The sequence below is a fragment of the Carya illinoinensis genome, chromosome 8 (assembly GCF_018687715.1).
Source record: "Carya illinoinensis cultivar Pawnee chromosome 8, C.illinoinensisPawnee_v1, whole genome shotgun sequence".
In the NCBI taxonomy this organism is placed as follows: domain Eukaryota; kingdom Viridiplantae; phylum Streptophyta; class Magnoliopsida; order Fagales; family Juglandaceae; genus Carya; species Carya illinoinensis.
In genome coordinates, this window is record NC_056759.1 from 4,407,501 (window position 1) to 4,420,945 (window position 13,445).

Here is a 13,445-nt window from a genome sequence, read left to right on the forward strand (position 1 = left end):
TTAATAAAGTAAGAAAGCAATAAGACCAATGATTTAATTACTACATAGGTTCATACAAGTCTTTCGATCTCTATACTTACCATGCTGAAATATTCAAGATCTACCTTATGATTCCCTCTTTCGATAGCAAATCACAAGATTAATTATCATCTAATCAATTACCAGTTAATTAGAAGCAATAAACTCAGAATAAATCAGATAAACAAAGAGAGAATTGCCTTAAATTAGCATAGACAATCAAGCATAGTTCGGAAATAGGTTACATCGTTTTCCTAGAATGAATAAAATTTAGCTCATGCTAGAAATGGAATTTAACATAAACGAATTCACCATAATTGTTCTGAGAAGATTGGAAGAAAATAAACACTGAAAAATACTCATCGCAGTCGCAACTCGTCTTCAAAAACTCAAGGAAATGATTCAATATTTTTCTCCCGTCTGTGCTCGTGTATGATTCCAACATACGTGCAATAATTGGAATTCCCTCTACAAAACAGATGAATTGAATCCTTCTAACTGTCTTTTTCAGTCCCAAAAAGTGTTCTCCAATCAAAAAGTACAGCCATAGAGAGAAAAATCCTTTTTATATCGTCTGACGGCGGAAGACTCTAGATCTGTCAAAATACAATGTTTGTTCGAGCGGGGTGTCAAGCACACGTTGAGCGTTCGACTCTGCCTGATTTCACTCGAGCGTCCTATTAAGCACACATCGAGCATTCGACTCTATCTGATTTCGCTCGAGCGGCCAATATCTCCGCTCTAGCGATTTTTGTTTTTCAGCAACCCGCTCGAGCTCCCTGTCGAGCGGCAGTCGAGCATTTGAATCTACCTAAATTCGCTCAAACGGCCAAAAGCATCCACTCGAGCGAACTTGTAAAATCTGCAATACGAAATTTTTGCAAGTCATCATCTACCCATGTTATTTGTTCATACAAATCATCAAAATAGCTTTAGGATTATCTTCAACTTCCCTTTTTAAGCTTCAGCACCCTTAATTTTCAACTTTCTCTCAAATTTTCCCTATATAATTATTAACCAAATAGCTACACTTAACATCTTTATCCAGCTCTGCTTTTCTCCCTCCCCTTTTCTTTTCAGGGAAAAAAAGAGACAAAAATTGTCAATTTTGGCAATTACCCTCCCAAACTTATATCAAAAGTACTATTTATAATACGTCTCATTTTCCCTAAAAAGAAAAATTACCCCAAAAATTCAATCTTAAAAAATAAAATAAAATACCCCTAGTAAATTAAACAATTAAAATTTGTTTAAAAAATACAATAATATTTTTTTGAAAAATATAAAATAGAATATTTTATGATCTTCTTTTTTCTGTTTGGTTTTTTTGAGTTTTTTTAAGGATCTTTAATTTTTTTTCTTATTTTCTTCTTGTCTAAACCAATCTAGTTTTGAATATTGCAATCTTATAAGAAGTATTAAGATTATGTCATATCACTTATTTTTCATTAATCATACAACAATTAAATCTCGAATTAATAATTTGTTTCAAATTGGAGGATTAAATGAGAAATTACTTTTTGATTATTTTCTTTTTGATTTAATATCAAGTTCAGGGATTCTATCTTCCATGGGCAATGCTAGCACTGGACTTGATATTCGGAAATCCTTTGATGCCAGACATGCTAGGGACAGCTGCGGGACATTTGCATTACTTCCTAATAGTGCTTCATCCTCTTTCCGGGGGGAAGTTCATCTTGAAGACTCCTCTTTGGGTGTATCCTTTCTCTATTCTTTTTTTAGTTTCGCAATGGATGTATGGATGCATGCATTAACCTTCCCCTCAAAAAGCTCTTAACCCATCATTTTCGAAAGTTTTTGTTCAATTTTCTTGGTAGTATTCTTGGACAAATCATGAGCATTGAGTTCCTCAAACAAGTGGAAGATTTCACCAACCCAGCCAGTAAAATATATACCAGTACTGTGTGTGTGTCCCTGTGTCAGGGGATATGATCATTAGTGTCTTTACATGTTCAAATTAAATTAGTAATTTGTTCCTGAAATGATTTTGTTTTCCTAAACAAAATTTCCAGTCACAAACTAGTTGCATTTTGGGGTGAGGGAACACAAATAAATTCCTACCGTCTAAATGGATCTCGAACAAGTAGATCAAACAGTAGTCTTGCTACAAATCAGGTAGGCACAGACAGCTCTGCACAGGAACCAACCGGCCGGCCGAGGCGATGGATCAGTTGCTTTCCGAGGCAAAAGTTATTGTCTCAATGGCTGTTATATGTAATCAATCTTCGTAGGTCATTCACAAAACCAAATCTTGAAATTGCGTTTGTGTTTGGGAGGATGCATTTCTTTATGATATATTTTAGTTTCTTAACATTAATGAGAACTTATATCTCATTGTATTAGTGCCACGACAAAAGGGAGAAAGAGAACTTGTATCACTCTACCCACACATGATATGCTTAACTTATCATAAAATGACATGTCGTAGAATTCGTAACGTTTATATAAATAATTTTAATGACATGTTATTTTTTAATTGGATAGAAGTATTACATCATTTATATTTTTAAATTATATAATTAATAAGACAATTAAGAAAAGATACATTTAAAATTAATTAAAAATATTATTTTTAATCATAATTAGAATTGACTATGGATAAAAGGATTATGTAACGGATATTGAATTCAAATGTGGTGGCTAAAGCAGAGCAAAGCACTGTCTTAATATAATATCTCGTAACTTTCTTTGAAGGGTTCGTAAGGATCGATTACCGACAAGAGAAAACAGCTGTCAATTTCAATTTTCATAGGAGAAACTTTGACTAGTCAAGTCTCCCAAGTAGTCAGTCAAAGGTTGACTCGGACTCGATCCCCACCTTCCCAACAACGTGAAATGGGTTAAGCACCGTTCTTCTATTTCTACAGTCTTTCAAACCGGGAAAATATCCTCACAGTGTTTTCATTCCCTTTTATCAGTCAACTTTTACACCTTTTACAAGCACAAAATACCACACAGACGATGATCTCCATGCACGTACAAATTTTAAAAAACATTATCTACACTATATATATATATATATAAATATATGATTATTAATTTAAATCTAAACTAAAACACTAAAATATAAAGGAAAATGATAAAATAATTACCCCTTTATAATTTTTCTACAACTTTTTAATAAGCTAATAATTTTTTAAATATTTATTTTAATTTTAATCTCTATTTGATGTGTTTGAAATTTTAAAAAAAAATATATTGTTTTATGAGAAATTGTAAATAAATTATAGTCGATTGTAAGGCTTTCATCTCCCAAAAAAAAAAAAAGAATAACATAAAGAACTAAATTTATTAAAATAGTAATTTTAGCAACGATTTCCAAAAGAGTTCGAGTTTAAATGGACTCCATCTAAAGGTAATCGGCCCATTATGGATGTCCAATGTGGTTGGGTCTAATATAATCCCGAGTCCAATAAAATAAGAAGTCTAATTAAATATATTCCGACAGCTTGTAGGTAGAAAAAGCCTTCCAATATCTCCGAGCTCTGGTTAAGAATCGAACTTGCGTACGTTGCTTTAGAAAAATTCTACTCTCGTGTCAATAGTAAAGTATATTAATAAAATATTTATACGGTGTAATTTAAATTACAAGATTAAATCTTGTTAATCAAATATTATAATTTAAATGATATGAATTATGTGATCTACATGTCAATTTGATTAAAATAGAATAACTCATTAGTTTAAGGTGTTGTAGACACATTTCCCAACAATAGAATCTTTCATAGCACTAACATTAGATTATCCAAATACAAGTGAAATATAAAATTTGACTCAAGTTATATAAAATTATCTACATTAGATTATCCAAATGCAAAAATATATGACTTTTAGCTATAGTAAATTATACTCGGCGGTCATATATGCAAGACTACTATATAAAGACCAAATCTTATTTTTATTCAATAAACCTGACCACCAGTGCCTTTTCCCTCGAAAACCTATTTTCCAAGGACCCAAACCGAGCTTCCTTCTTCTCTCATCTTCACCATTTTCGTCCAATTTAGTGTCTTGAAACCTCAAGAAGGATTTTACAAAATCTTCCCAGTATTCTAGTCATCATTCTAGGTGCATACATTCATTTCTCTCCCTGATTTTCTTTGTTTCATTTTCATTTTGGGCATTTGGGATTGATTTTAGGTGTTTGTCACACGGTGCCTTGATGCTCTCTCATCTTCCCTACTTCAGAATCGACATCAACGATCCAAATCTGCATCTCGGTAGCCAGGTGAGTGGTTTCTTGCCTTAGAATCCCTCCCCATCATGCATATTTCAACCCAAAATGCTTGGGTTTTAGTTTAGAGTGCTACTGTTGATTTTTGGGTTTGATTTGCGGTTTATATTTTTGGAGTGCTGCTATTGAGTTTTGGTTTGTGGTTCGTGCATACCATGATTTGTTGTTTTGGGTGATTTTGGATGTCTGTATTGGGTGGTGATTTATGGTTTGTATTTTTGGAAGTCTATTGTTATTTTTTAAAGGGTTTACTCGATATAGATGGGGCCAGATTGAATGAAAGATTTAAGGTATTATGACCATGACCTAGAATCCTTCTCTCTCCATCACTTTCCTATGCTTTTTCTTTTTGAGAGTTTGTGATCATGTGGATGCATGATAATGGGTTGTTAGTGTCAAAGTATAACAATAGTCTACATTATATTCGTAATACTATATAGCTGTAGTATTTTAGATTGTATATAGGTAGGCTAGTCAACGCTGCTAAATAGAGGCAGGCTGCACATGGTGTTGCTGAATATCAGGAGTAATCTAAGGGGTCATAGTTAGGTGATCTTCCCGCTCAAAATTACAATACACAAGCCATGTAAATATGTTCTATATAAGGGGGAATAAATCCTCTGAAGAGGATCATCGAATCCATTTATCATGGTATCAGAGCTTTCTTGATATTTTTTTCGGTCTATCTCTATTGTTGTGGTTCTACAGAATTTTTTTTACAGAATTTCTCACCAAGCTGCCGCTGAAGCTCTTCAGAATTTTTTTTTCAGAACCTCTTCAGAAATCAAGCTCTTCAGAAAGTTTCGGTCTGTTTTTTTTTTCCTTCTCTTCCCGGTTCTGTTCTGTGTCTTTTGGCACTCTGTGAGTTGGCTTCGTGGTTCACGGCACACTAGTCTGTCCCTCTCGACAGATTCTCGGCAAACCACACGAGAACCATCATCTTGTTGGCATCGTGTTCTGCAGGCTCGACAGTGTATTTCTTTTCCTCTCCTCTCGGTTTCGTGTGTCGGCGCTGGGTTTCATTTCTCTCGGTCTCATTTTTCTGATCGTGGTCTCATTTCTCATTTCTCTCGGTCTCAGTCGGTGCTCTGCAACCAAGGAGAGGTACCTCACTTTCACGTGGCTTAATTTCCTGTGGTTTGACTTCAGCTCTTTTGTTTTCACGTGACTCGGCGTGTGATTCTGCTATTATTTCTCGGCTCTTTTATTTTGCTCTCGGTACAGTCTAATAATCTTTGTTCTATTATTTTTTTTCGAGTTCAATTTTTTTCTCTCGAGTTCAATTTTTTTTCTCTATGGATTCTGCACCTGCCTGTACCAAGTTTACAGGCAACAATTATTCTACGTGGGCATTTCAGTTTGAACTTTTTTTTAAGGGAAAAGATCTTTGGGATCATATTAATGGAACTGATTGTGCACTTAATCCTGATAAATCCAAGGATTGGGCTATGCTTGATGCTCAGATTATGTCTTGGCTTCTTAGCTCCGTTGAGCCACATATTGTCACTCACTTATGACCTTATCGCACCGCTCAACTCATGTGGACTTACTTAAAAAAAGTATATCACCAAGATAATGGAGCTTGTCGTTTTCAGTTAGAGCATACGATTGCCTTGTTTTCCCATGACAGTCATTCCATTCAAGACTATTATTCGGCCTTTCTGACTCTTTGGAACGAATATTCTGATTTGGTTACTGCGGATGCTCCTGTTACCTCTCTTTCCACCATTCAAACTCTTCATGAAACTCGTCGTCGTGATCAGTTTCTTATGAAACTTCGCCCTGAGTATGAATCTGTTCGCTCTTCTCTGCTGAATCGCTCTCCTATTCCTTCTCTTGATGTTTGTTTTGGTGAGTTACTTTGTGAAGAACAAAGACTTAGTACTCAAGCTTCTCTGGAACACTCTCATGGTAGTTCAGGGTTCACTCCTGTGGCTTATGCTGCTCAACGAGGAGGACCGTCTGTACATTCTAGCACCTTACAGTGTTTTTGCTGTAAGGAATATGGGTATATTGCTGCTAATTGTCCTAAGAAATATTGTTCTTATTGCAAGAAAAAGGGTCATATTATCAAAGACTGTCGTATACGGCCTCAAAATCTTCATGTTCAAGCATTTCAGACTTCTATAGCACATAGCTCTTCCTCAGGCGCTTCCTTTGATCTTGCACCTCCTGCAACAAATTATTGCACACCAGAAATGGTGCAACAGATGCTAATTTCAGCATTATCTGTAATGGAATTTCAAGGTAAACATACAACTAAACTCTGGTTTGTAGACTCAGGTGCGTCTAATCACATGACAAATACTCCTACTGCTCTATGTCATGTTCGGCCCTATGCTGGTCAATCTGCCATTCAGACTGCCAATGGTAGTTCTTTGCCAATAGCTGCTGTCAGAGATGCCTCTTCTCAATTTACTGATGTGTTTCTTGCTCCTCAACTTTCCACAAATCTTATTTCTGTTGGTCAATTAGTTGATAACAATTGTACTGTTCATTTTTCTGGTGACAGTTGTGTTGTGCAGGACCAGGTAACAGGAGAGCCGATCGCGAAGGAACCTAAAGTGGGGCGTTTATTTCCACTATTTTTACCTGTTCCAGTACTCTCTTCAATTTCTTCTATAAAGTCTTTTACTTGTCATAATGTTCCAAATCTGAATATGATGTGGCACCGTCGTTTAGGTCATCCCAATGCTCAGATCTTATCTCATGTATTGCACTCAAATTTTCGTGATAATGAAGAGCATTCTTCTTTATCTCTTCAGTGTGATTATTGTAAACTTGGTAAAAGCAAAACTCTTCCATTTCCTTTGCATGCTAGTAGAGCTTCTCACTGCTTTGATCTTATCCATAGTGATGTTTGGGGACCTTCCCCGGTTAGTTCACATGAAAAATTTAAATATTATGTAACTTTCATTGATGATTATAGCAGATTTACTTGGGTTTATTTTCTTCGCTCTAAATCTGAGGTTTTTCGTACTTTCACCGAGTTTTTTGCGTACATTAATAATCAATTCTCTGCAACTATTAAGACATTATGCACAGATTCTGGTGGTGAATATTTGTCTACTGAGTTTCAGGCATTCTTGGCCTCTAGAGATATTATTCATCAATGTTCATGTCCTGCTACTCCCTAACAAAATGGAGTAGCCGAATACAAAAATCGTCATCTTCTTGATGTGGTACGTACTCTCTTGTTAGAATCCTCTGTTCCATCAAAGTTCTAGGTCAAGGCTCTGAAAACTGCCACTCACTTGATTAATCGTTTACCCTCCCAAGTTTTACACATGGAGTCTCCCTATTTCTGCTTGTTTGCTAAACAACCTAATTATGATAATCTCCGTATCTTTGGTTGTGTATGCTTTGTCCATTTACCTTCTCATGAGTGGTATAAATTATCTGCTCAATCTGTTAGATGTGTATTCTTGGGATATAATGTGTGTCAGAAGGGATTTGTTTGCTATGATCCTACTTTACATCGTACACGAATTTCTCAGAATGTTATTTTCTTTGAAAATCAACATTTCTTTCCTGTGTCCTCTATATCTTCTTCTTCTACTATGGTCCTTCCTTTTTTTGAACAATAGTTCTCCGACCCTCATCCAGTCAACTCTCGTTTTAAACTGGCTGTTGTATATACGAGACGCTCCCGCCCACAGTCTCTTCCGGCGGCTCAACCGATATCTGATTCTACCATGCTCCAGGACCAATCAATTGCAACATCTTCAGAGCACTTGGTACGTTGCTCTTCTCGAATGTCAGTACCTCCGAATAGGTATGGATGGTTTACTTCTGCTCTTACTGCTACATTATCCAACTTTGATATTCCCACATGTTACTCACATGTTGTCAAGCATGATTGTTGGCAACAAGCTATGCAGAAAGAAATTGCCGCTTTAGAGGCCAATCACACCTGGGACATTGAGTCATGTCCTCCCACCATTGTTCCTCTGGGATGTAAATGAGTTTATTTAGTCAAAGTTCAATCTGATGGAAGTTTGGAAAGTTACAAAGCTCGGCTTGTTGCACTTGGAAATAATCAAGAATATGGTGTCAATTATGAAAAGACCTTTACTCCGGTGGCTAAGATGACTACTGTTCGTATGATTCTAGCTCTTGCTGCTTCCAGTGATTGGCCACTACATCAAATGGATGTTAAAAATGCTTTCCTTCATGGGGATCTTAAGGAGTGTATTTATATGAAGCCACCCCCGGGATTGTTTGCCTCTCCGACTTCACAAGTGTGTAAGTTTCGTCGCTCCCTTTATGGTCTCAAACAGGCACCGAGGGCCTGGTTTGATAAATTCCACACAACTTTATTACAATTTTCATTCAAGCAGAGCAAGTATGATACTTCATTGTTTCTTCGGAAATCAGACATGGGTCTTGTTGTTCTTTTGGTTTATGTTGATGATATTGTGATCACTGGTTCCGATTTTGTCTTACTTGGTCAGCTCAAGACTCATCTCTTAGAGTCCTTTCATATGAAAGATCTTGGACCTCTCACATATTTTCTTGGTCTTGAGGTGCATCGTAATTCTTCTGGTATTTCACTCAATCAACATAAGTATGCTAGTGACTTGGTGGCTACAGCTAGTCTACAGGAGGCTACTTCTGTTGATACTCCTATGGAATTAAATGTCAAGCTTCGCAAAGATGAGGGTGACTTACTTGCTGATCCCAGTTTATATTGAAAATTGGTTGGTAGCCTTGTTTATCTCACTATTACTAGACCAGACATTTCCTTTGCTGTACAGCAAGTCAGTTAATTTCTTCAGACTCCTCGTCATCTTCATTTGGCTGCTGTCCGTAGGATCATACGCTATGTTCAGGGCACTTATGCCCGTGGTTTATTCTTCCCGGCCAGTAACTCTACTCGTCTTGCTGCTTATAGCGATGCTGATTGGGCTGGTTGTGCGGATACACGTCGCTCCATCACTGGTTGGTGTGTGTTCTTAGGTAATGCATTGATCTCTTGGAAGAGTAAGAAGCAAGACAGAGTGTCTAAATCATTTACAGAATCTGAATACCGAGCGATGTCTTTAGCTTGTTCTGAAATTATTTGGCTTCGGGGTATGCTTGCTGAGCTCGATTTTTCTGAGACCGATCCCACACCTCTACATGCTAATAATACGAGTGCTATTCAGATAACGGCCAATCCTGTCTATCATGAGCGTACAAAGCATATTGAAGTCGATTGTCATTCTATCCGTGAAGCATTTGAAGCTCGTGTTATCACTCTTCCACATATTTTCACTGAACTACAAATTACAGATATCTTCACCAAGGCTCTCACTCGTCATTGACATTGCTTCCTGAGCAGCAAATTGATGCTTGTTGATCTACGGGCATCAATTTGAGGGAGGCTGTCAATGTATAACAATAGTCTATATTATATTCGTAATACTATACAGCTGTAGTATTTTAGATTGTATATAGGTAGGCTAGTCAACGCTGCTAAATAGAGGCAGGCTGCACATGGTACTGCTGAATATCAAGCGTAATCTAAGGGGTCATAGTTAGGTGATCTTCCCGCTCAAAATTACAGTACACAAGCCATGTAAATATGTTCTATATAAGGGGGAATAAATCCTCTGAAGAGGATCATCGAATCCATTTATCAGTTAGATGACTAAGAGCCTATTTGGGTTTGAATTTGAACGTTTAAAAATTATTTTTAATTGTTTAAAAGTTATTTTAAAAAAAAAATGATATGTTTAATAAATTTATAAAAAATATTTTAATCATCTAAAAAAACTGAAAATCTAATTTTTTAAAAAGTATCAAATTGAAACTTTTATCGAAAAGCTCATGCTGATAATTATATATTTTTAAAAAAAGTAATATAACTAGTACTTTAGAGATATGGTTACCAAATAGCAAATGACTTTTTAATAATAGAGCTTATTATTTAAGTTATAAGCTATAAGTTTCAAAATTATAAGTTATATTTTTCACTCCAATTCCAAATATGCAATTATACATCTATTTTCATCCAAGTACAAAAAAAAGTAGATACGTTTTGGGCCAAACTGCACCTAATTTGGACACCTTCCTCTTGATAAGCTCAAATTACACAAGTCACATGTGAGATTTGAAAACTTGAGAATGACCATTTTTTTCTTTCTTTTTTTTTTTTTTTTTTTTTTTTGAGCTAGAGCATGACCCTACCTCTAGCAGACTAAGAAAAAAAAAACCCCCTCATCTAGCTGTTTGATCATTGCACATGGGAAGGCATCCCCATTAAATATCAAGTATCTGCATTGAACAATGAAGTGGGAGAGGAAGAAGCATTCAGTCTTGGAATGATGAAATTAGATCTACACATAAATTTTATGAAATTAAATTTACAAATTGTTATGGAGGTTTGATGTGAGATGTTAAATTTATTTTATAATAAGATAAATTTTACAATTTGACGTACTATGTTAAAATGTATAAGTTTGTAAACTTATTTTTACATAATCTTTTGTATACAGTGAGGTGCAAAATCCAAGTACAAAGCCAGGCATTTAATGATTTAGCATGTGCTAATCATTTATTCTGCAATAGTAATCTAAACAGATCAAATGTGACGCCCCCAAATCCCCACACCCGAACACGGGGAAATCGAGACGTCCGGATGGTGACAACCCGGGTCACCATCCCATCGACGGGTGCCAAGTGTGTGCAAAAGTAACAAATGTGCACAAAGAAACACGCAACGGATAACGAAAGTCATAACTAAGTACCAGAATTCTTCTTAACGTGATACAAGCTATTTAAAACATACATAAATAAAATATTACAAAAACACAAATACAGTTTTAAACCAAATATAAATCATAGCATCAGCAACCCGGCGGAGCCGCATCCTCGGGCTCAGCCTCCTCCTCTTCGTCTTCCAACTCTGCACCAAAAGCTACGGAACCAAAAATGGTACCGCAGGTAAGTAAAACCCAAATACTACCAGATAAAAACACATATAGAACTCAAACAATATGCATGAAACATGCCCAATGCACAAAGCCCATAAAACATAATTTTCCACACACGCCAAAAACCCATTTGGCCCAAAAAACACATCCTTTCCGAAAAACACGCCAAAAGTCACATTTGGCCTTTATCCGACTCAAACCATTATCCATATTAACCGTATGCACCATGACCTCCCCTAGGGGTCATCTGCACACCGTGGCTCCAGTGCCACACCGCAGAGTACCACCACGCATGTGACACCTAACGAGCGATGCCCAGTTCCGTGCCCCGCACGTTCGTAGCCAAGCATCCTCTAGCCCTCACCAGCGAAGGGCCACGGAGTCGGTGCGTAGAGCGATGCCTGGTTCCGCGCCCGGCGCGTTCGTAGCCAAGCAACCCCTAGCCCCCGCTCCCGTCGTCTAGCGACAACTCAGGGGACATCACTCAATTTATTCCGCTCCCGAGTGACCAGAGGAGCTCCACCGGGATAATACCCCATCCCGGCTTGGGGTCGTGATACACACGCACCCGTAAGACCACTCACGCCAATACACAGGCTTTTCACACTTAAACAAAAACACACGTGCATGCACCATGTAATGCCATAACAATGCATAAAAATAATCAACCAACATATATCAATGAAACAAACAACTCCATCCTCCATCCATCCGACCTCCGAACTCCTCAGACTCAGTCCGGAATCAGCCAACCAACAGATAAATAATTATTGAATGAGCAAAATATATTTAAATCTGAAAGTAGGATTTAGAAAATACTTACAGCGCTATACGGTAATTTTAGAAAACACCCGGCGTTGCAAACGGCGGAGAAAAAGCAACGTAACAGTGCAATTTACACTGTTGTCGTGGGTAATAAATTACCCATTTTCGAACGGGGACAAACCAAGGCTCGGGATTGATAGGGAATGACCTTGAGATATTTATGAAACTAAGGGAAATGAGTTTTGGCTGTGGGTGGTGGTGAAAATGGCGGTCGAAGGCCAAAAAGGGGCTGAACGGAGTTGAGCTCGTGGGAGCTGCTCCGGCAACGGATCGAGGCCGGAAATGGGTGGTTTAGGTCGGCAAGAGGTAGGGGAAGAAGCTGTGAAAAGATGGTGGCCGGAGGTGGTGCGACGGCACCGGAAACGGTGAAAAACCGTATGGCTTGGAGGAGCTCGTGGCGGCTAACGGTGGCTCGGATGGAGGTGAAACTTGGTGGGGATGTTCACCGGTGAGAGGGGAAGAAAACTGGGTGGGTGGTGTAGGCCACGCCGCCGGAGAGCGGCGGTTTTGGGCTGCGAAAGCAACCGGCGACAGGGGCAAAAACAGAGCAGGTGCAGCGACTTCCGGCGGCTCTCGAAGGCTAACGGCTGGTCCGATGGCTCTGAAAATTGGTGGGGATGATCTCTGGTGGAGGGGAAGAGAATGGTGGTGGCGGTGCACTAAACGGTGGCCGGACGGCGGAGAACTGGCCGGTCAAAGTGGATGCGACGGGAAGGAGAAAAGAGAGGAGTGCTGCGCGGGGAGAGAGAAACCGAGAAGGAAAGATGAAGAAAAAAAAGAAGAAAAGAAGAGAAGAAGAAAAAGAAAAAGGAAAAGGGAAAAAGAAAAAGAGAAAAGAAAATAAATGAGGTCCAATCCTCACTCCGGAAACCAAAAACAGATCCGCCGAAAACGATATTAAAAACCGTAAAACGACTAAAATAAATTAAACACCACCTCAAATAAATTAAAAACCAATTAAAACACATTAATTTAAAATAAATAAACCAATATATTATTCAAATTAAAAACATCCCTTCAGTGAAAATACACGTAAAAACGGGGTATCACATCTTCCCCCCCTTAAAATAAATTTCGTCCTCGAAATTTGTGAGATCAATATCAGCGCCAAGTAGGATACACTACGCAACTCAAAGTATACTTGAGAAAATCATACCATCAGCCATTTCCACACAAGTATGATTAAAGATCTCTCCAATTATACTCCTAAAGCAATTCCATCATATTCGTACTAGTCTCCCAGCGACGCATCACGTCTAGAACTCCTAAAGTAGCCACGTAAACCGGAATCACCATATCGTCAAGAACTTCAAAATCACACCCAAGAAAATTCTAAAAATTATTACTTCTTAGAATGAATTGTATTAACCTCAATCAACCTTCATGCTATATCATCGAAACTTTCATTGTATACTATATCTTGGTAACCT

The 13,445-nt window shown here is 37.7% G+C and overlaps 1 long non-coding RNA gene across 1 annotated transcript in view; it reads left to right on the forward strand.

Annotated features, from left to right (window-relative positions):
* The window catches only part of LOC122318137, an 11,758-nt gene extending 9,661 nt beyond the window's left edge, over nucleotides 1–2,097 (forward strand). The window contains exons 2-3 of the long non-coding RNA XR_006244722.1: nucleotides 1,575–1,735; nucleotides 2,052–2,097. This is a non-coding gene — a long non-coding RNA (uncharacterized LOC122318137). The remainder of the gene's footprint in view (nucleotides 1–1,574; nucleotides 1,736–2,051) is intronic.
* The last annotated feature ends 11,348 nt before the right edge of the window (nucleotides 2,098–13,445 follow it).